The following is a 21500-nucleotide window of genomic DNA, read 5'->3' on the forward strand; positions in this document are numbered from 1 at the left end:
CCAGCGTACATGACCTTGATATGCAAGGGAAAGACAGAGCAGCACCCACCCCAACCCTCAGTTGTTCAACGAAAGTGTCACTCTTCTATCACCCCAACCCATTTGTCCCACATTCTGCGAAACTTCTTCGGGCATCCACTGGCCTCATACAGAGCCGTTCTTGCGCAGCGCACTAATCCACACCCCTGCGCCAACATGTCATAGTGGGAGTAGCCGAGTTCAGGCAGTTCGCCGCAATGTCCCTCTTAGCCACCACCATTGCCATATTTAGAAAACGGTTGTCAGCTCTGGAGCCATCAATTTCCTCAGTGATTCCCCAGAGGACATTCATTGGATTAAGAGGGTCATCCCAGCCCAGAACCTCAGTAAGCTCCCCTACCACGGATCCCCAGTAGCGCGTGACCTCGGAGCAAAGCCACACCATGTGATAACAATCAGCTTGTGGGTGATTGCGGCGGGAACAAGATGCATCGGGTCGGAGCCCAGCGCTGTGAATGCGCAGCGGTGCGAGGTAGGCGGAATGGGGGTAGTATACTTGGACTAGGCGGAGCTTTGCCGAAGCTGTGAAATTTTTTTTTTTAGGGCCATTAGCGCATCCCTACAGTCTTCATCCTCCAGGGACCCAAGCCATCCCTCCCACCTATCCCTGTGCTGGATTAGTGTGTTGGGGGTGTTGTGTATAAGAGAGCGATAGATGCAGGAGATCCTCCCCTTCCCCAGGTTGCCAGTCATGATCTGGGATTCGGGTGGGCTGTATTCAGGTAAGGAGGTGCCCTCTGAGATATGAGAGTGAAGGGCGTAACGCAACTGCAGGTAACGAAAAAACTGGGAAGTGTAGAGGGAGTACCGGTTCTACAAGTTTTGAAAGGTGCGTATGTGGTCCCCACCCCAGATGTCCCCAATTGTGAGATCCCAGTGAGGTCCCATGCTCGAAATCCAGATAGGTTGGTGACCTCCTGGAGCCAAGTACCCCGCTGTGAGAAGTTGGCCTGGTATATGATGTTCACTATTCTAGTGAACACCTTGCACCAGTCCAACTTCTCACATTGGTGAAAGCAGAGTGGACAGAGTCTGGGTCAGTAGCCAGTGACCAGGAAGGAACCAGGCGTTCTCATGTTGCGATCAGGTGATGTCGTGAAGCTTGTCTCCGCTGCCACGTGGACCAGGAGATGTCGATGACGACCAGGTGCTGGGCACGGACTGTCCCACGCAGGCTCTCGCTGTCGGATCTCGATTCGGAGTCAACAGGCCTTGGCAAATGCAACCCACGCAGGACTCAAAGATGGCTTCTGGATCAGACCACCAAGGTCTGATGGGCTGCTCCTTTTCAGGGGAGCAAGGGCCAGTCTGGAGCAACCAGACCAGCGTTGAAAATTCGAAGGTTCGTCGTCACAGAGGCCACTAGCCAACGGGCAAGTGACTGGACAGACGCGTCGAGCAGGAACATGGAAAAGGGCCCACGCAGCACTCGTTAAGTGTGGAGAGGTGATCTTAGGTGCAAATGATGCTCTGGGCTGGGGCTTCTCAATCCCCCAAAGCACAGCATCGAGGGTGCCTCAGGAGCTGCACAGAAAGCACTTCGCTGGCTTTCCAAGATGGCCGGTCCCACGTCTCACGTCGCCTCCACGGGTCTCAGCTTTGCTGTGGCTGTGGATCGGGCTGTTGGATTTCTGGAAGTCCGGGTCTTGTCGATCTCTGTTGTTCGAGCTCCGGCGGGAGCAACAACAAAGCAAACCGTTGAGCGCTTGATGGTGCCTGCTTGCACAGGGTGGTGACTCCTTGACCACAAGGGAGATTCTTCAGTCTTCTACATCGAGTAGGATGTCGAAGGGTCCAGAGTTTCGTATCAAAGTTTCAGTCAGGATTATCTAAAGTCTATGGACACAGCTCCTACCTTTATTCCAAATCAAGGGGCTGGATTACCTGCTAGGTCCCTCCTATGGGTGGGACCCAGGGTTACACCCCTTTCCCTTTGTCCAGTTTCACGCCAGAGTTGGGGCTGGAGTGCCCCAGCACCGGTTTGAACTGGACTATGCATGGGACACCTTGTGTGCCCCAGGCAGTGTCTAGTTTCATTCAGCCCTCCCTGCCCCAATCCACTATCTCCTGTCTGGGGTGGTGCTAGCACCTCCCTGTGACAGGAAACCTATTTTCCAGGCCTCCCCTGCCCGAGTTTCGGCCAGCAGCAGGAGGCCAGACTTGTGTATGTGGCAGCAGCATCCATTTTGTGATGCTGAGGCTCTGGTTAACTTTAACCGGGATTAATGTTAGCAACATGTCTTCTCCCTCTAGAAGGGTGGTATGCTATGTGAGAAGTTGGCCTGATATATGATGCTCACTAGTTGTAGTGATCACCTTGTATCAGTCCAAACAACCCTTATGGTGATTGGTTGTAAGTCAACCTTATAGACCAGCTATCCTAATGGTAGCATGGACAAAGCAGTCTTAGGCTAAACTCTTTTGGCATGTGAAGCCAGCGGTTTTACCACAATATAACCCCTTGAATACCAGATGAAAGAACACCACACAGGTTGTTATGAAAATAAACAGTATATTTATTGATAACAAACACCTCTGAACTCTTTATGAGGTCAGAGGGCTAAGCACATGACAATCTCTTCAAAAAAATACGACAAGTTGCACAAAATTACAATGGTGCCCTAGGGGCACGGCAAACCATATACTAAGTAAATGGAATGTGAGAGTCAATGGAAGAAATGGAGCTGTCCAGAGGCTGCAGGACAGCTGGTACTACGCTATCCTAACCTGAGGTAAGTAATAGGAGGCCCACGGAACGCGGGTGCAGAGTGTGAACTCACACGCGGGATGAGTAACCACGTCTATGGACAGTACAGTTCAAAGAAAAGGTAAGTACGGACAATCCTGACTAGGTAGGACTAAAACGACTGTGGAACTGGACACTAGGAGAGTCAAGCTACCCTTGAGCACCGAAATGCTCTCGTTACCTCACCGACGGGCTGCGGGTGCATAGGTGCAAATTCGTGTCGGGTTCTCGCGTTGAAGTCAATGGAGCCTGAAAGAAAAGATACTGCAGGCGACCAGGAGGAAGATGTCCGGTGCGATCCAAGGGTGGATCGGTGAAGAAGAAGACCTGAAAGCAGAGTGGACAATGTTCACAGTCACTAGCCAGTGACTGGAGTGGAACCAGAAAGGAACCAGATGTCGTCGTCGTGATCAGGTGAAGGGTGGACGATTGACTCTGCAGCCACGTGGACCAGGAGGTGTCTTCGACGACCAGGATGGAGGCACGAGCTGTCCCACGCAGGCTCTCGCTGTCGGCGGTGTTGGATCCGGAATCGGCGTCAACATGCCTTGACAAAGGCAACCCACGCGGTGAGTGGAGAAAGCGTCTGGTGCGGACTAGGAGAGTCCGGAGTGCCCCTCTTTTGGAAGGGAGCAAGGGCCAGTCTGGAGCAACCAGACCAGCAGCAAAGATTTCAAGGTTCGTCGTCTAGGAGGCCACTAGCCAGCCGGCAAGTGACCAGACAACGCGTCGAGCAGCAAACAAGCAGAAGGGCCCCACGCAGATCTCGTGGATGCTGGAGGGCTGATCTTCGGTGCAGGGGCTGCTCGGGGCTGGGGCTTCTCAATCCCCAAAGCACTTGGTCGAGTTTACCTCGGGAGTCGTGCTGGAAGCGAAGTGCAGGTTCGTTCAAGATGGCCGGTCCCACGTGTCTCGTCGCACCCACGGATCTCAGCTGTGCTGCAGATGTGAGTTGAGGTCGGAGAGGTCTGGGAATCCGGGTCTCGTCGGGCTCTGAAGTCTGGATCCTCGAGGGAAGACGACAAAGTGAAGCCGCTGGACGCTGATGGTGCCTGCAGTTGCAGGGTGGACACTCCTTGCCCACAAGGGAGATTCTTCAGTCTTCTGTGGAGCAGAACGTCGAAGTCCAGAGTTTCTTCTTACAAAGTTGTTCATGATAATCTAATTTGGAATGGGACCAGCTCCTACCTTTATCCTGCTAAAGGGGGCTGCACTACTGACTAGGTCCCTCCCCTGGGTGGGACCAGGAAGGGGGGTGGTTACACCCCCTATCCTTTGTCTGGATTTCGCACCAGAGCTGGGGCAGGGATGCCCCAGCAACTGGTTTGAACCAGTGTATGCACAGGGCACCTTGTGTGCCCCAGGCATGTCTCATTTCTTTCAGGCCTATCCTACCCAATACACAAAATCCTGTCTGGGGTGGTGCTAGCACCTCCCAAGGCAGGAAACCCTTTGTCCAAGCCGCCCTCGCTGGAAGGACTCCCAGCAGCAGGAGGTCAGACTTGTGTCTGTGGTGGCAGCATCCATTTTGTGATGCCAAGGCTCGAGTTAACTTTAACCGGGTTCACAGTTACATACATGTTGTGTCCCTCTAGAAGGGTGGAATGCCAGAATTGGCGAGGGGGTAGTATTCCAATTCGTATGACACCTTACTCGACATGTTTTGATAATGCTATACCAGAGTTAGCATTCAACCGCGAGGTTGATAATGCACGTAAGAGTATATGGTATAGCGTTATCATGGAACAGCTATTAGGACTTGGTTCCGCAAGCTGCAGACGGGCTCAGCTCATGCCAGAGCACCATCTCACATAACTCCAAGCACTCTGCCTTCAGGATTGTTAAGGCCTGCCATAGGAGTGACTGAAAGGAGGATATGTGTCCATTTTAGGTTTAGATATAGGTATACTATATCTACAGCAAAGGGTGATTACACCACCTTGCCCCAGCTGTCGTGCAGTCAGTTGTGTCAGTTTTAGATGGTCAGCCAGGGGTGGCATAATACATAATAATAATAATAATAATCTTTATTCGTTTTTTTAGCATTTGCAAAACCATAAAAGATGTCATAAAATACAAACATTCATAGTAAAAAAATACAGTTGAATATACCGTAAAAAAATAAAAATGCCAACAGCTTGCGTGGAATATGGGTGGGTCCTTTGTTTTACAGATTATTTCTGTGCCTCATGATGCACTTGAGAAAATTTAGTACATGGTACACAGTGGTTTCAGAGTCCAAGGATTGAAGTGCCAACATAGCTGGACGGCATTGTCTATGGCCCCATTTTTTTAATAGAGGGATTAGCCATATTTTTCGATGGGAGTGGAAAAGCTTGCAAAACAGTATTGTGTGGATGGTGGACTGTTGGGAGAGGCCATCACATGGGCACAGGTCCATCTGAGTGTTCCAGTTGTTTTTTTCCGGAAATGTCACTAATCTGAAGAAAAGGTTCATTCTGAACCTTGTGAGGAGCATCTTTTCGTATGCAGAGATCTCTACGGTCAAATTTAGCTGAAGTTTCAAAGACTGTTGTGTCATTATTGCGTGCATAACAGATTTTTTTGCAATCGACGAAGACAATCTCAGGGATTCCAGGTGGCTCAGAGCAGTTTGCTTCAGATCTTTTTGTGGATATATCTTTTAGGTTTTCTGGATTATAGTAATATTGTGGAAAACCCAGGTCGGTAAAAAAATGTCTTACATAGGAGAGCCAAGCAATTTTGTTGGCGTGGTCCAAGCCCATAGTATCCTGTAAGATGCTTTTTGTCAGGTTATTTTTTTCCGACAGCCAGACTCGCCTCCAAAGCATGAGTGGTTGGATTTTAATTAAATCTTCAATATATGAGATTCCCAATTCTACGTGTGAGGCGTAAGTGGAGGTGCCTCGTGGAGTTGATAAAAGGAATCTCATGAAGATGTTTTCTTCTTTTTGTATAGAGCCGGTGGATGTATGTCCCCAGATCCCTGCACCGTATAGTGCGATGGCTTGGCATTTCGCAGCGTAAATCTGTAGCAGTTCTGCTAGAGGTCTTTTTCCTAGTTTATTTGAAAATTTCATCAGCGCCATGATCGCTCGTTTAAATAAATGTCTCCTGGCCTCAACCGCCGCTTTCCAGTTTAGGGCGTCATCTATCATAATACCTAAGTAAGGGTATTGTGAGGTCTTTTCAATTTTTTGATTATTCAGAAAGATGGACTTAGTTACTTTTCTTGGTCCGCCAACCACCATGACAAAAGTTTTTTTGATGTTAATGTGCAAATCCAAGGCACCCATAAAATCTGCGTATTTGGATAAAGATTTCTGCAGTTCAATGGGGGTTCGAGCTAAAATGACTGCGTCGTCCGCATAAAGTAGCGCGGGGATCAAGCGATCTTTTGCTCTTGGAAGGTCCCTCCCCCCTCTCAGCATGGACTCTTCTAGGTCGTTGGTGTAAAGAGAGAAGAGGAAGGGGGCCAGGACACAACCTTGCCTCACTCTCCGCTCCACACTGAATTGTGCCGTCAGTTCTCCTCTTGTCCCATACCTCACTCTCGCAGTGGCTTCACTGTAAAGCTCCCTTAAAAAGTCCAAGAGGGGGGGGATCTACCCCCATTTCGCTCAACAGTGTCCAAAGCTTAGCATGTGAAACGCAGTCAAAAGCGGAAGACAGATCCGTTACTTTTACCCAGTTCGAGCCTATTCTGTGTCAGCGTGTTTGCTATGGTTGCCATAAGTGATCTTGGTTGGTTTGTTTGAAGGTTTAGGCTTAATGCGGAGTGATCACTGAGATTGTTTTCCAAAATACTCATATTGTTAATTTGTTCTTTCAAGCCTTCAGTGACAATTACATAGTCCACGGTAGTCTCGTGGCCCCTTCCTCTGTAAGTGGGTTCTAGCTTGTTATTAAACTCTTGAATGGGGTTTATGATTTGCAAATCCAGATCGGAAAGAATTTTGTTCATAGCTGGCCCCACTCCTGAATGGATAAAGTGGACTAGGGGGTTGTCATGTTCGTCTACCATTCCACAGGTGTCATTTTTGGGGCAGGGATGAAGGTTAAAATCTCCTCCCCAGATTACATGGGAATTTTCCTTTTTCTGTTTGGGGTGACAGTGTTCAATGATTTTTTCTTCAATTCGGGAGAGAACATTCAGGAAGTTATCATCCTCTAGATTGTTATATATGTTAATTATTGTAATGGAGAGATTTTTCCCAATTATAAGAGTAAGGATCTGGAAATTCGATAGTAAATCTGCCTTGTAGATCTTCGTGTCAGCGATTGTGTTTGCCAGGTAGATTACCAATCCCCCTTTGGGTCTGCCTGAAATGCTGGGAAGGGCAGGAGATGTGAATGTCCTGTACCCCATGAGGTGAAGGGGCGTCGTAGCCCAAGTCTCTTGTAGGCAGATGATTTGAGTGTGCTTCAGGAAGCCGGCAACCGAACCGTCCTCGATTTTGTTTCTGAGGCCAGCCACGTTCCAAAACATAATACATGCTTCAGCCCCTGGTAGGCCCTGGGTACACCTATGCCCTGGATACCTAAGGTATACTGTACAGGGGCTGATAAGGTGGCCCAGTACCAATTGGTAAATGCACCTAAAGTACATGGTTGTCAATTTAGAGAGAGTACAGCTAGGCTGTGGGTCTGATTAGCAGGCCCACAGCCAGGGAAAGTCGTAAACCAGTGAAGCAAAAAGCAAAAATCTGGGGTGACCATAGGATTGCAGACCCCACTCTCCTACATGCTACCCCCGTCGCCAGAATTGGCGATGGGGTAGTATTCCAAAGCGTATGACACCTTACACGACATGTTTTGATAAAGCCAAACCAAACATAGCATTTAACCGCGAGGTTCATAATGCACTTAAGAGTATATGGTATGGCAATATCCTAGAACAGCTATAAGGACATGGTTCCGAAAGCTGCAGACAGGCTCAGCTCATGCTAGAGCACCATCTCACATAAAACCAAGCACTCTGCCTCCAGGATTGTTAAGGCCTGCCATAGGAGTGACTTATAGGGTGTATATGTGTTCAGATCTAAGTTTAGACATAGGTGGGGGCGTGGCCAAGCAGCATGGCTGGCAGGACGTGAGCTCCGCAAGCTCCCGGCCTGAGAACCCGTAAATCCTGTATAATGATCCTGTGGGTGCTCGGAACCGGTTGCGGCGGTGGTTGGAGGACCCCCTCCCACTGGTGACCCCCCCCCCCTGCGAGTGGCGGCGGCGAACACCTGGACGAAGAGCAGTGCGGAACGCTGATGTGGGTGAGCCCCGGGCCTCTAACTACGAGAGGCCGGGGTCTGAGGCCTAGGCAGGAGTGAAGGAGGCGGGGCGGACCTGATCCCCTGTGGCTCCCGGAGGGCCTGGCGCCTTCCTATCCGCGCCGGAGCCTGCTGCCATCTACGGCTGCTGTAGCGGACCCTGGAGCCTGCTGGTTGCTGCTGCGGGAGTGCCGTATCAACCTGCGGAGGTGGCCGCACCAGGAGGCCTTTCCCGCCGGCGCCGCATCGCGTAGTAGGTGGAGGCCGTGGGAGACGCCTGCATTGGCTGTTGGGAGACCCTGTCGGCCCTAGCGATCCCGACCTTCGGCTGCCCGGTGGACGGACAGAGGCTATACGCGACGGAGGTGGCTTGGCTCGTGGTCTGCTGGCCTGTCCCGTTGTGGCGAGGTTCCCCTTATGGCGGTTGGCGGCCATTGGGAGGCCCGAACCTACTGATCCGGCTGCTGGGGGGGGCTTGAGACCCCTGGGAGAGGAGCTGCTCCGTGGCCATACACACCCTGCTGGGAGCGGATTGAGGGCCCGGAGGGCGCTGCGGTGAGTGGTGTTATATATCCTGATCCCCCCTCCGCACTGACTTGCCTGTTCTTTGGGGCCGCTCACCGAAGGGGACTGGTGTGTAGTGTGGGTCCACTTCACCGGACTGAGGCTGCTGGGGCCTGGATCTCGACCCATTGCACACGGTGTCGCCGCTTTGTACCTGGTGTGTCGCCCTACGTTGCTGCCTCCTTGAACTCATTGACTGGGTGGCACCTGGGACTTGACGTCTGAGGGTGTCCAGTGCTCCTACAACCTGAGGGGGCACCCCGAGTGGCTGGTGTGCTGAACGGAGCGCTCTGGGCCCTGGCCATGCGTAAAGACAGAATGTCGCGTGCCACACAGCCCAACACCATCACCCAATACATTACACAGCGGCTGCTCTTCCAACGGATTACGCGCCAATCGGGCCAGGATGAGGGTGCGGGCGACCCTGGGGAGCCAACCCGGGCGGAGTTGTTGAAAGCCATACAGGGCTCACATACTGCACTAGAGGCAGATCGAGACGGTCTCCATAGACGTCAACTTGCTGCGCACTGACCTTCGTAAGGTTGCTGACAAGGTCACTGATGCCGAGGGCAATATTGCGGAGCTGCAGGGTGAGGTGGCCACTCTCAAAAAGACAGTCACGCACCTCACAGCTGCAACGCAGGCCCTGGAGCGAAGGGCTGAGGATGCGGAAGGAAGGGCCCGTCGAAGCAACATAAGGGTCCTTGGGGTGCCAGAGCGGCTGGAGGCGGGGAACGCTGAACGCTTTCTGGAAACCTGGATCCGAACAACGCTGTGCCCGGAGGGCCTCTCAGACGTCTTTGTCATTGAGCGAGCGCACCGTGCTCTGGTCCCGCCGCCGCGCCCCGGGGCGCACCCACGAGCCTTGATCGCCAAAATCCTGAACTACAAAGATCGCGATTGCATTCTGCGGGCGGCAAGGGAAACAGCGGATCTCACCATTGAGAACAGCCGGGTGTCCATCTATTCAGACTATACGCAACAAGTCCAGGAGCAGAGGAAGTCCTATTTGGGGGTGAAAAGGAAGCTGCGCGAGATGAAGCTGCAGTGTATGCTGTTGTATCCCGCAAAGCTCAAGGTACTCTCGCAAGGGAAGGCGCACTTTTTTGAATCTCCGGCGGAGGTTTGGGAGTAGCTGGAGATCAGGGGCGACAACCTCCTGCCCGGGGGGACCCCGAGAGACGTGGGGAACACGGCCTTCACGGAGACGCCGTAGCAGACGGAGGCGCAGATCTGGATCGGCTGGCCCGGAAGAACCTAGGATTACAGTGGGCAAGGACGGTGCTATGCTCCTGGAGCCTTCGCCGGATGAGTCTGAGTTGGGGCCCCGAGTCAGGTGGGGCCTGAGGAGGTCCTGGTCCCCGACACCTTGCAAGACACGATTCAGGACACGTTCTTCACTGCTCCTGTGATCCCGGAAACAGGAGGGACTGAGTTGTTGGAGGTACCAGTTTCATCCTGAGGTGATGTGGCTCCTGGCTGTTCTATGTGTTTGGCCTACGGGCCTGTACCTGGGTCGCATTCCTGATTGATAACTACTGTCGGCAGCGTTTGACATTTGGTGACTGTTTGACTTGGGTTCCCCTGGCGGTTCAGTTCGCCAGAGCGGATATTGAGGGCAGATATATACTTTTATGGGTGAAGCTGGATGGGAGGGATTTCCTGCTGTTGAATTCCTATGCACCCAGTGTGGATGACCCAAGCTTCTTTTCCAATCTACAGGAGCTTATTGTTTCAGATTTAGATGCCCCCCTCCTCTGGTTTGGGGATATTAATTGTGTACTAGATCCGCTGCTGGACAGGCATCCTCCCCGCACGGGCACGAAACCGCGGATGACGGCGCGTCTCCGGGAGGTGATGGATAACCTGGGTGCTGTCGATGTGTGGCGCCTCGGTAATCCGGGGCTGAAACTATACACTTGTTACACCCCCACACACAATACACATAGTAGGCTCGATAGAGTCCTTGCTGCCAATCTCAGCGCATCCCTTGTCTTATTGGTCACCCATCAGGCTCTGTTTTTGTCTGATCATTCGCCCGTAACGTGCTTAGTACAATGGGTGGACCAGTCCTCCCGCCCGCGGACCTGGAGGATGCCGGGGGACCTCCTGCAGGATCAGATGGGTAGGGAACATGTGGAGACGGCCTTACGGAACTACTTGGACTTAAATTGGAAAGATGGCAACATGCCTTATGCGACCAAATGGGACTCTCTCAAGGCGGTTGTGCGGGGCGCATGTATGGGCCTGACTTATGGGGTCCGGACACAGTTGCTCCGAGAGCTCAAGTGTGCTGAGGATCGCCTCTGCCACTGTCAATCCCTGTCGGAACCGGATGGGTCGGACCTGGACTCTGAGCGGACGGTCCTTGAGGGCGTTCATGATATCCTTACCCGGCTGGATAGGTTTACCCTCGGCCAATATCGCCAGCGTCTTCACCGTGAAGGGGACAAGTCGGGCCGCCTGTTAGCCTGGATTCTTCGGAGGGAATCGGCACCAGCATGGATAGTGGTGTTGAGAAACCCCGCTGGGTACATGGTACACTCGGAGTCGGACCTCCTCGTGGTGCTTCGCACTCATCTGCAGGCGGTGTATACCGCGGACCCCCTAGTGACGGAGGCATCCTATCAGCCATACCTTCGGGGTTTGACCCTCCAGACCCTCTCTGGGGAGGATGCAGAGGAACTGGACGTTGCCTTGTCGCTTCAGGAGGTCAGAGTGGCATTGGCCGCCCTGCCAATGGCTAAGGCTCCGGGTGGAGACGGTTTTCCACCAGAGTTTTATCAGGCGTTTGCGTATACTTTCGCCCCCGTCTCCTGCAGGTTTACCATGAGGCGCTGGAGCGTGTCACACTCCCACCCACCATGCAACAGGGTGAGGTTTGCATGCTTCTGAAGCCGGGAGGGGATGGATGTGATCCCGCGGCATACCGGCCGATCACTCTAATCAACACCGATGTAAAAATCCTCACTAGCATTTTAGCCACCCGGCTGGCGCCACATATGGCGCACTTAGTCCATCAAGATCAATGTGGCTTCATCCCTGGCCGCAACACCGCCATGAACCTTCGGCGCTTAAACCACGTTCTCCATGAGGTGCGTGATAGGGAGGATCCTCAGGTCCTGGTGTCGATAGACCTGGCTAAAGCTTTTGATACTGTCAGCTGGGGGTACCTCTTGGTTGTGCTTCGGCTGGCTGGGGTGGGGCCCCTCTTCTGCGCCTGGATCCGGATTCTCTACAGCGCGCCTACGGCCAGGGTCAGACTCGGGGCGGCCCGATCAGAGGAGTGGCGACTGGGCAGGGGTACCCATCAGGGGTGCCCCCTGTCGCTGCTCCTATTCGCCATGGCGATTGAGCCCCTGGCGGTGTCACTCCGTGCGGAGATGGTCCCCTGGGGGATACAAGTGGGGGATACTGTGCACTTGGTCTCGCTGTACGCCGATGACGCGTTGTTCTACCTGACCTCCCCCGGGAATCGTTGCTGCTCCTGCTACAGCACTTAGATCGTTTTGGTGCAGCTTCTGGGCTGCGCCTTAATCCTGAGACGTCCTTGATCTTCCCCCTGGCGGGCTGTGGCGAGGACCCCAGAGTGGGTTTCCCATACCTGGGACTGAGGTGGGAACTGGAGGCCTTCCGATACCTGGGAATCCAAGTGGCCGTGTCCGATGAGCAGTTGCTGGCCCGGAACGCCGAACGAGTGCTCAGTTCCCTGCAGCAGTCCGTGTCCTTTTGGAATACGCTCCCACTCTCTCTCATGGGGAGGTTAGCCGTCTCGAAGATGGTGATGTTGCCGAGAGTGTTGTACATCCTGCAGAATGCCCGGTGCCCACTCCCCTCTCGTATATTCAACAAGCTTAATACGCTGCTCACCTCCTTGCTTTGGGCGGGCAGGCGCAGCAGGGTTGCATTGCGCACGGTGGTCAGACGCTGGGAAGAGGGGGGTCTAGAGGCCCCGAGGTTCGACCTGTACTATTATGCGACCCAAATTCTGACAGCCACGCGATGGTTCGCGGGTACAGACAACTGGGAGTTGCAACTTTTGGCGGGTAGAGCGGATGAGAGGACGCTACAGGTGGCTCTGATGCGGGGTAGGGGAGCGGATGAATCCCTGCCGTATGTGGTTCGACACACTGCGGGACTCTGGCAGCGAGTTGTGGAGAGGGTGTTGAGGCTGGCCCCCTTTCATAGGGAGCTACCGGTGTAGATATTGGCACCGGTGACGCTGATGGAGGAACACATGTCGTTCCGGGAATGGCGTGAGGGCGGCTGAGAGACTTTGGCAGATCTATACCCGGACGACTCTTTCGTGACCCTAGAGAGGGCTACGGAGGCCTTTGGGCTCACCGGGGGACAGTATCTCCATTATAGAGGCCTTCAGGAAATGGCGAGGGCGACCTGGCCACAATATCCGGAGGCACCCCAGGTGTCCCATACTCTGAATATCCTTTTGTCTTGCGGCGGGGGACGGCGACTGATAACGCTGTTATATACGGCTATGAGGTGTGATTCGGCCCCTCCGATGTCCCCGTCTTGGGCGGCATGGGAAGCGGATCTGGGGGTCGCCTTAGACCCGGGACAAGGTAAACGAATAGGGACACTTACCCGGAAGGTGTCGTGTAATGCATGATTCAAACTGATCCATTTCAATTTTGTGCACCGCACTTACATGACCCCAGTTGCTTTACACCGCATCGCCGAGGATAAAATGGATGCCTGCCCTAGATGCGGTACGGTCAGAGCCGGATTTCTCCATTTGGCTTGGGAGTGCCCGCTGGTCGGAGACTTCTGGAAGGCAGTGGTAGTCCACATCCGGAAGGTCACGAGCCTGCATATTGCCCTGACCCCGCTTCAATGTTTGCTGGCCCTGGTCCCCAAACCTAGAAAGAGGAACCTATCCTACAAAATGTTACAGCTACTCTTGGTGCTGGCTAGGCGACGAGTGGCTATCAACAGGATGGGACAGAGGGCCCCGGTCATGTCATTGTGGCTCCCGGATGTTGGGGAATGGACATTGGCTGAGGAGACACACATGCAGCGTACACGTAAGGATGAGCGGCTGCAAGAGGACTTGCTCGCCTGGCGTATGATGTGCGCTGTGGGGTCAGTTGGCAGCGATTGAGATGCAACCAGTGCTGAATTGTTCTCCTCTGGGGAGTCGGGGTCTGAGGGCGGGGAGGCTGGAGGCGCGGAGGGAGAGATGGTGTTGTGGTAATGCCCTGATGGCTACGCACAATGTTCCTTAATGTCTGTTTCTATGCTTTACTTTGCATCCCGAAGATTTGACTCTTGTATCTATTGTTATCTCTGCACCTGCTGGAGCCGTAATGGGACAATGAACTGTGTACACATATATTTTCTTTCTACCGATGCCAATTTTGGGGGGGATTATGTTGTTCATCTTTGCTGAAAAAATAGTAAAAAAATAAAATAAAGTTTAGACATAGGTATACTATATCTAAGCAAGGGGTGATTACACGACCTTGCCCCAGCTGAGTGATCAGCCAGTTGAGTCAGTTTGGATGGCCAGCCAGGGGTGGCAAAAGATATGTTGCAGCCCCTGGTAGGCCTTGGATGCACCTATGCCCTGGGTACCTATAGTACACTGTACAGGGGCTCATAAGGTGACCCAATCCCAATTGGTAATGTACCTAAGGTACATGGTTGTGAATTTAGAGAGAGAACAGCAGGGCTGTGGGTCTGATTAGCAGGCCCACAGCCACATTAAGTCGAGAACCAGAGAAGCAAAAAGCAAAAAAATGGGGATGACCATAGGATAGCAGACCCTACTCTCCTACACCCGCCACAGTGGGGTATATTGAGTCAGTTTATCCAACCAGCAGGTGTGGGGTAGAGAAGCCTGCCAGGCCAAAAGCACCCCACGTGTGACCTCTGGCAGGGATGGGGAATGACGTTCCAGTACAGCATTCCCCTGGATGCTGGACAAACCCTGGGTGTGTAGTTCCGGGCGATCTGCCGGATCTGACCAGCCACCATTAAACCATTCGTGCAATGTGAGGAGCCGAGTGACCAAATATTAAAGGTACAGATTTGTCATCCCCCGGCCTCCGTCCACGGCACTGGGTAAGGGCCAGCCGGGGCCTCCGACCTCCCCACAGGAACCTGGTGGCCAATTTGTCCATCTCCCGGAACCACGACCGTGAGAAGGATAGGGGCGTATTCTGAAGCATTTAGAGGAACCTGGGCAGAATCATCATTTTAACTAAGGCAATTCTGCCCATCGGGGTCAGCGGCAGCGCCTGCCATTTGAGATCAGCATGGGCCTTTTTCACTAGTGGGGTTACATTGTGTGACCAGGTAAATTCTGGGAGGAGGACAACCCAGATCCCCAGGTATTTGAAGGACTGCCACAGAAGAGGTATTGATGACTGCCAATCAAAACACTCTCTCGTGAAATGAAGGGGGACCAGGACGGATTTAGCAGAGTTCAGTCGGAGACCAGCGGTTTGCTCGAAGAGACTCAACACCCGGAGACACTGGGGTCCCAGATTGCAATGGGTCTGCTAAAAATAGCAGAATGTTATCTGCGTAAAGGGCGATTTTATCCTCTTCCAGCCCGGCCATCTCCATCCCATGATTTGCTAGTCGGACCGGATGAGGCAGGCAAAGGGCTCCATCGCCAAAGCGAAGAGGAAGGGCGAGAGGGGGGTATCCCTGCCTTGTGCCCCTCCTGATGGGAAAGGGCCGCGACAGAGCTCCATTAACCGGCACTCTGGCCCGCGGCTTACAATAAAGCGTCTTAACCAGGTTTTCGGAAGGAGGCTCTAAATTCCATCTCCGTCAACACCGCTTCCAGGTACCGCCAGTCCACTGAATCGCTATCTCGAAATCAACGAGAAGAAGGGACAATAATGGGGTCAGCTGTCGGCGGGTCACTAGGGTAAGGTGGAGACGTCTAAGGCAGTGTCTGGTTCCCTAAGAGGGCATAAAAACACACTGGTTAGGGTGGACCAGTTTGGCCAGGTACGGTCGTACGCAGTTGGCTAGGACAGAGGCAAATACTTTGAGCTCCAAGTAAATGAGAGATGGGACAGTAGTCGGAGCAGTGCTTTAAGGGAGCCTGAGACTTGGGGATCACCACAACGGTGACCATATCCGTTTCGGAACAGAATGAGCCCTTATCAGGTGCTTCTTGATACATCTCGAGAAGGTGGGGAACCAGCGTGTCACAGTAGGTCACGTAAAACTCCTGCCGGAGTCCGTCTGGCCCAGGCGTCTTACCAGAAGCCATGCGTGATATGGCTTAATTGTCCTCCGGGGTGAAGGGGAGGTCCAGCGCCGCCTCCTCAAGTTCGCTGAGTCGTGCAAGGGGGAAACGTTTGAGCTTAAGTAGTTCCAAGAGTGAGAGATTTGGAGGCTGCACAGAGTAAAGGGTGGCGTAGTATGTGACGTAGCATTGGGCCACCGCCACCGGGGAGCGCTGGACCGCTCCGTCAGGGGCGATCACCTCAGGAATGATACGGTTGGCCATTGGGTAAGTGGCTAGTCGATGAAGGAGTTTCCCATTTTTATCTCCCCGTCCATACACTTGTGCTACAGAGGACCTCAAAACACACAAGGTAATGGACGGAATGTTGCACATTGGCAAAACATTCACCCCCGGTCACAGATCTGGGTTTAATCCATCGTTGGTTTGCTCACCACGACACCCCAGTTCAGACATGGCCATATACAAATCAGTCTTGAACCTGTGCCTCATGGGAACAGTCCAGCCCGAACTGCCAAGCCATGTCTTCCCTGGACCGGAATCAAGCATCCTAGGACCGGTTTCTGAGCAGCTTGGTGGCATCCAGGGAGGCCTGCTTAATCTCGTCCCTCAGAAACGCTAGTCTCCTGTCCTGGGCTTCAGTTCTCTCTTCCGGGGATTTACCTTCGATTAGGGCCGCTTGGGCTTCTAGGAGCATAAGTCGGGGATCCTGCGCTGTTCGCTTGAGTTTGAGTTGGCCCTTGGCAAAGCCACAAAAGGTGGCCTTACAAGCTTCCCACAGGGTTCCAGGGGAGGGGACCGAGCACTGGTTGGTAGTAAAGTAGTGGCAGAGCTCATCACCCACTGTGTCCCTGAATTCTTTATCCTGGAGAAACCAGGCGTTTAACCACCAGATCCAGCGTGAAGCCTCTAGGAGGTTGCCCATCCGCATTGCCACAGGGAGTGATTAGATATACCTCTGGGGAGGATGTGGATATCCTGAATTACCCGACAGTTCAGGGCCGGCATGAAAAAGTAGTCGAGTCTGGCATGTGTGTGGTGGGATGCTGCTGTGTGGGTGTAATGTCGGGTCGTCCGGTGCCAGTCTCCAAGCGTCCTCAAGCCCCAGGGCAGCGGCCCAGTTTGACAAGAGATTAGAGTGGGTGATCCTAGAGGCTGAGGGGGCTCTGGCAGTGTCAAGGTCTGGGTTCATAACTGCATTGAAATCTCCCTCAATGATGGTCATCCCTGGGGGCTGGGCGGCAACCAGTGTTGCAATTCGCTGAAGTGTGGGGGTTATCAGGGAAGGTGGGGAGTATATGGAGAGCTGGCTCAGGGTCCGGTGTCCTAAGCTCCCCTCCAAGGCACCAGAGCAGCCCTGAGGGTCATGAGTAACCTTTCGCAAAAAACAAATGGGAGGGCATGGTGCACCAGGACAGCCACTCCTCTTGATCCCCGATTAAAACCGGTGTACCAGACTCCACAATAGTCCTATCTCGCCAGGAAGGGGCAGTTATTGCCTACCAGGTGGGTCTCTTGGAGCAGTAATATGTCTACAGCGCAGGACTGCTGTGTGCTTGACCCTCTCTTACAGGCCATTAACATTCCAGGACGTTATATGGAGCGATGCCGTTTCGATGTGGTTATCAGACATGAGGCTTGTGTAGGATAGGACATCCAATGTGTTTTGGCCGGTGTGGGTGATGTGTTGCACCTATGTGAGGTGGTGGGCACAACTCTACAGTGCTAGGTATGTGCGCGCTCGTTTGCTGCTGGAGAGGAATGCTGTGCAATAGTGAAACAACGATAAACAGGGACAATGGCCCCCTTCCCCCACCCCGTCCCCTCCCTCCTCCCTATACTTCGGGAACAGAAGCATTTGTCGACCCTAACAGCAGAAAACTAGAAGCGAGCCAAACTAAAGCGCGTGGGACTGGGAAATCGTGGAGGGACCCCTCCTCATAGTAGGATGTTCTGTGATAAAGTACATTGGGAGAAAGAATTGATCAAGTCAATGATGGTACCATGAGCTGCGGGGCTTATTGCAGTCTGTATGTTAGAGTGGGCTCAAGATGAACCCATGAGAAGAGTTGGGCTCCGGGATAGGTCTGTGTCTGCTAGGTCCGGCAGAGATGGTAGAGGTGAAACGCCCCCTGGGTCAGATTGGCCGGAGGAGCCAGAACGGCGCAGGGCGGGGAGATCACTTTGGGGTGCTCCGGATGTAGGAAGTCAGTAGGGACCCAATGGTGAGTCTGATCTAGCCCGTCTCGGGCCTCACTTTCTGCGTGACCGGTTGCGCTGCAGGCGCGGGTCAGGCGTGTCTGTGAGTACCGCTGGTGCGAGCCTCAGGTGAGGTGCCCTGGGCTCTGAGTCGCAAGGGGGGCTCTTCAGGTAGCCATCGGGGGTTTCGAAGAAAAGGGTTTTGTTTTGGAACACAACCTGGAGGCGGGCCGGGAAAAGAAGCCTGTATTGGATGTTGAGGGCACGCAGCTTTTGTTTGACTTCTCCATAAGAGCCACGTTGGCCCTGAACCTCCCAGGTATAACCAGGAAAGATCATAATTGTCTGGTTCTGATATTTGAGGTGCTGCTTCTTGCGTGCTTCGGCCAGAACAGAGTCTTGGTCCCTGAAGTTGAGGAACCGCACTATTATAGGCCGATGGGGCGCACCCGGTGGTGGCCTAGGGGCAAGAGAGAGGTGGCCTGTTTGATGACAAACTATCGGGAGAGGTAGCCCTAGGGCATCCTGGAGCGCAGGCAGTGTTCAATGAAGTCAGCTGTTCGGCCATGCTCAGAGCCCTCCGGAAATCCCATCAGGCGGAGGTTGTTCCGCCGTGACCGGTTTCCTTAATCCGGGCAGTGGCATTGCGGAGGTCTTGACAGATAAGAGTCACGTCGACCAGGACTTCTCAATCTTGCCTCCCACCGAGGATTGGGAGGTGCAGATGGTTTGGAGGATAGTGGTCAGGTCTGTGGTGGTAGGGGCCTCGCTTCCTGTGGGTCCTCCCGTTGCCCCGGGTTCCGTTGTCATATATTGGTCCATTTTAGTTTGTGTGGAGGGGCTTTTCGGCACCCGGTCTCTCCCCATGGTACCGGTCAGCAGGTGAAACCGGAACGTCGGACACGTCCAGCTCGGGTGAAAGGAAGAGGAGTACGTGCGGCCAGTAACCACTGGTCACCCCAAGGCAGGAGGAGAGGAGAGGAGATGGTCAGGTCTGTGGTACCGGGACGCTCCTCCCACCTTTCAGACAGCCAGAGGAGGCACAGCGTCTCAGGGCCCCACAGATCGCTGATGGTCTAGGGCTCTCCGTGGCTTGGGTCACCACACAAGTCTACTGCCGGTGCACCTGACCTCAGCGAAGCGCATGAGGCCCATTGGTCACCAAGGAGGCTGGGCAGAGCCGCCGCGGTGGTGATCAGTCTCAGGTCTCGCAGCCTTCAGAGCCCCACTGAAGTTCAGAGCGGCCACGAGGAGCACGGCAGCAGGTCCACCACGGGGGCCCCTGACAGTCCACAGGAGACAGCGTGGAAAGAGGTTTGAAGGGCCCTCCACCCAGCCCCCCGCCATCCGGTCCATTGGCCATCGCCCCTCCCGGTGAGGCCCTAGCGCACCCCCAGGCCAGAATTAGGGGCACACATGTTGTAACAGGGCCGGTGGCGGCATTGGGCTCGATGGGCCGAGTCCAGGCCGACTGCTCAAAGGGATGCCGCCCGTAAGAGAGGCAGGCCGCAAACTATCCGGAGCGGGGAAGGAGGGAGGCCTCAGTCGTCCTGCAGAAGGCCCCACAGAAGGCCCCACAATGATGTTGCCGGTGAGGAGAGGGGGGTTAGGAGTGCTACTCAGCCCCCCACCGCTGTCCGAAAATGACAGCGGAGGTATCTTCAGCCCTAAGTTGCCGCACTCTGGGAAGGAGCGTGCAGGCCGAGGAGCACGATCTGCCCTGGCATCAGGCCAAGGACTGTCAGCAGTCGGGAAGCAGGGCAGCCTTGGCATCAGGAGGGCAGCAGCCACCAAAGGATGGGAGGGGAGACTGGGGGGGGGGGATTGAGGAACAGGCCTCTGGATCCAATGCCGCCCGTAGCGACGGCCGAACACCCACTCCACCCCACCGTCCCCAGGGGATCAACGGCTCTGCAGGGCGAGCGGGCCCGCCCCAGCCTCCAGCGCCTCTCACCTCCAAGAGCCCGGGCGTACGTCGTAGTGCTGGGTGGATCCCTTAGTCCACAGTGGGATCGTCACTGAGTGGGGCCGCTTCCTCTCACGTGGCAGCTGGAGCTGCCAGGCACTGCCGGGACTTCGAAAAGGGCCAAGAATCACCCCTGGCAAGTGCCGCCATCTTAGGCCGGCAGCAGTCAGATCTCTGATACAGGGTTCATCTGCGGCGCCTAGATGACAGACACCACTCCCAGGCATGGATCGGGATCCCTGGGCAGCCAGACAGTAGGATGGAAGGTGGGTTGCCTTAAAGGTGGCGGTTAAAGGGAGCAGATTACGAAGGAGTCTGGAGCACTTCTAAAGTGCGACAGCCATCTTGACGCTCCTGGTCACGCCCAGAAAATATACTCTAAGTTCTTCTTGAGCAAGCTCAATACTGAAAACATGAAACATTGACTAGCAATACCATTTCTCACGGACAAAACGCAATGTATACCTTAAGAGGACTAACCAAGAAAATATGCTCTCTGAGAGAGCGCAAAACTGAGACACTATTTCTCTTCAGTGAGTCATTTAAAGTGTTCAGTGCAGTCCTTGCGCAAGTGTATTGGCTCCTTCTACTGCTCGCGCTGTCTAAAGAGAAAAGGCCAATGCAAAAAGAAAAATTTAACAGAATGCAGACCCATGTCATACATTTAGCCCAGTACAGAGAACTGGGCCTAAATCCATAGTTTTTTGCTCACCATGCCATTCCAGTTTGGACCTAGCCATATGCAAATCAGTCTTGACTCTGCACCCAATGGGGAACAGGCCAGCCCGAACAGCCCCGGGCTCACTGTGCCACTGGATTCAAGCTATCCTGGCTCTTGGATGCTTGTTTCCAGTCCAGGGAGGACCTTTGGCAGTTCGGGCTGGACTGTTCCCATGAAGCACAGGGTCAACAACTGATTTGCATATAGACAGGTGTAAACTGGAGTGGCATGGTGAGCAAAAGAATGATGGACTGAACCAGATCTCTTGGCTGGGGGTGAATGTTTTGATTTGTTCTGCATTCTGTCCATCAATTGTGTCTCTCTTGCTTTCTCGCCCTAAAGAGACAAGACCAGCTGATCACTGACCGATTTGATGGCGGCCTCCATAGTTTCTTTCAATGACAGCTGTCTGAATTCTCAGTAACAGTATAAAAGAATAAGACAGACGGCATTTCCATTGTGGGTATTTTATTACTTATGCCATTGTTTGACCTCTCACTAATCAGTTTTGACTTTCTGCCACAGCCATAATGTTTTTGAATAGCTGATGTTTGCTTTAAACAGTGGTAAATATCAGTTGTCTTCCGCTGCTTTTTTTCTTTTACAGAAACCCTTTTATTGATATTTTGCCAGGACAGTAAAACATGTCAACAAAAACATACACCCCCTCCCGAGTCCCTACAAGTGCCCCTTTTGCCCTCTTCTAATACGCATTTGCATATATTGTCCACTCTTCCAACATTCTCGCCCCAAAATTCACATAGGAAAACAGTTGTGTTACGGATGCCAACATG

The 21500-nt window shown here is 53.5% G+C and overlaps 1 protein-coding gene across 1 annotated transcript in view; it reads left to right on the top strand.

Annotated features, from left to right (window-relative positions):
• Nucleotides 1–21500, top strand: part of RNF17 (ring finger protein 17) — a 3010943-nt gene that overhangs the window by 757390 nt on the left and 2232053 nt on the right. The gene's annotated exons all lie outside the window — the stretch shown is intronic.

This window comes from Lissotriton helveticus, chromosome 8 (assembly GCF_964261635.1).
Source record: "Lissotriton helveticus chromosome 8, aLisHel1.1, whole genome shotgun sequence".
Lineage (NCBI taxonomy): Eukaryota > Metazoa > Chordata > Amphibia > Caudata > Salamandridae > Lissotriton > Lissotriton helveticus.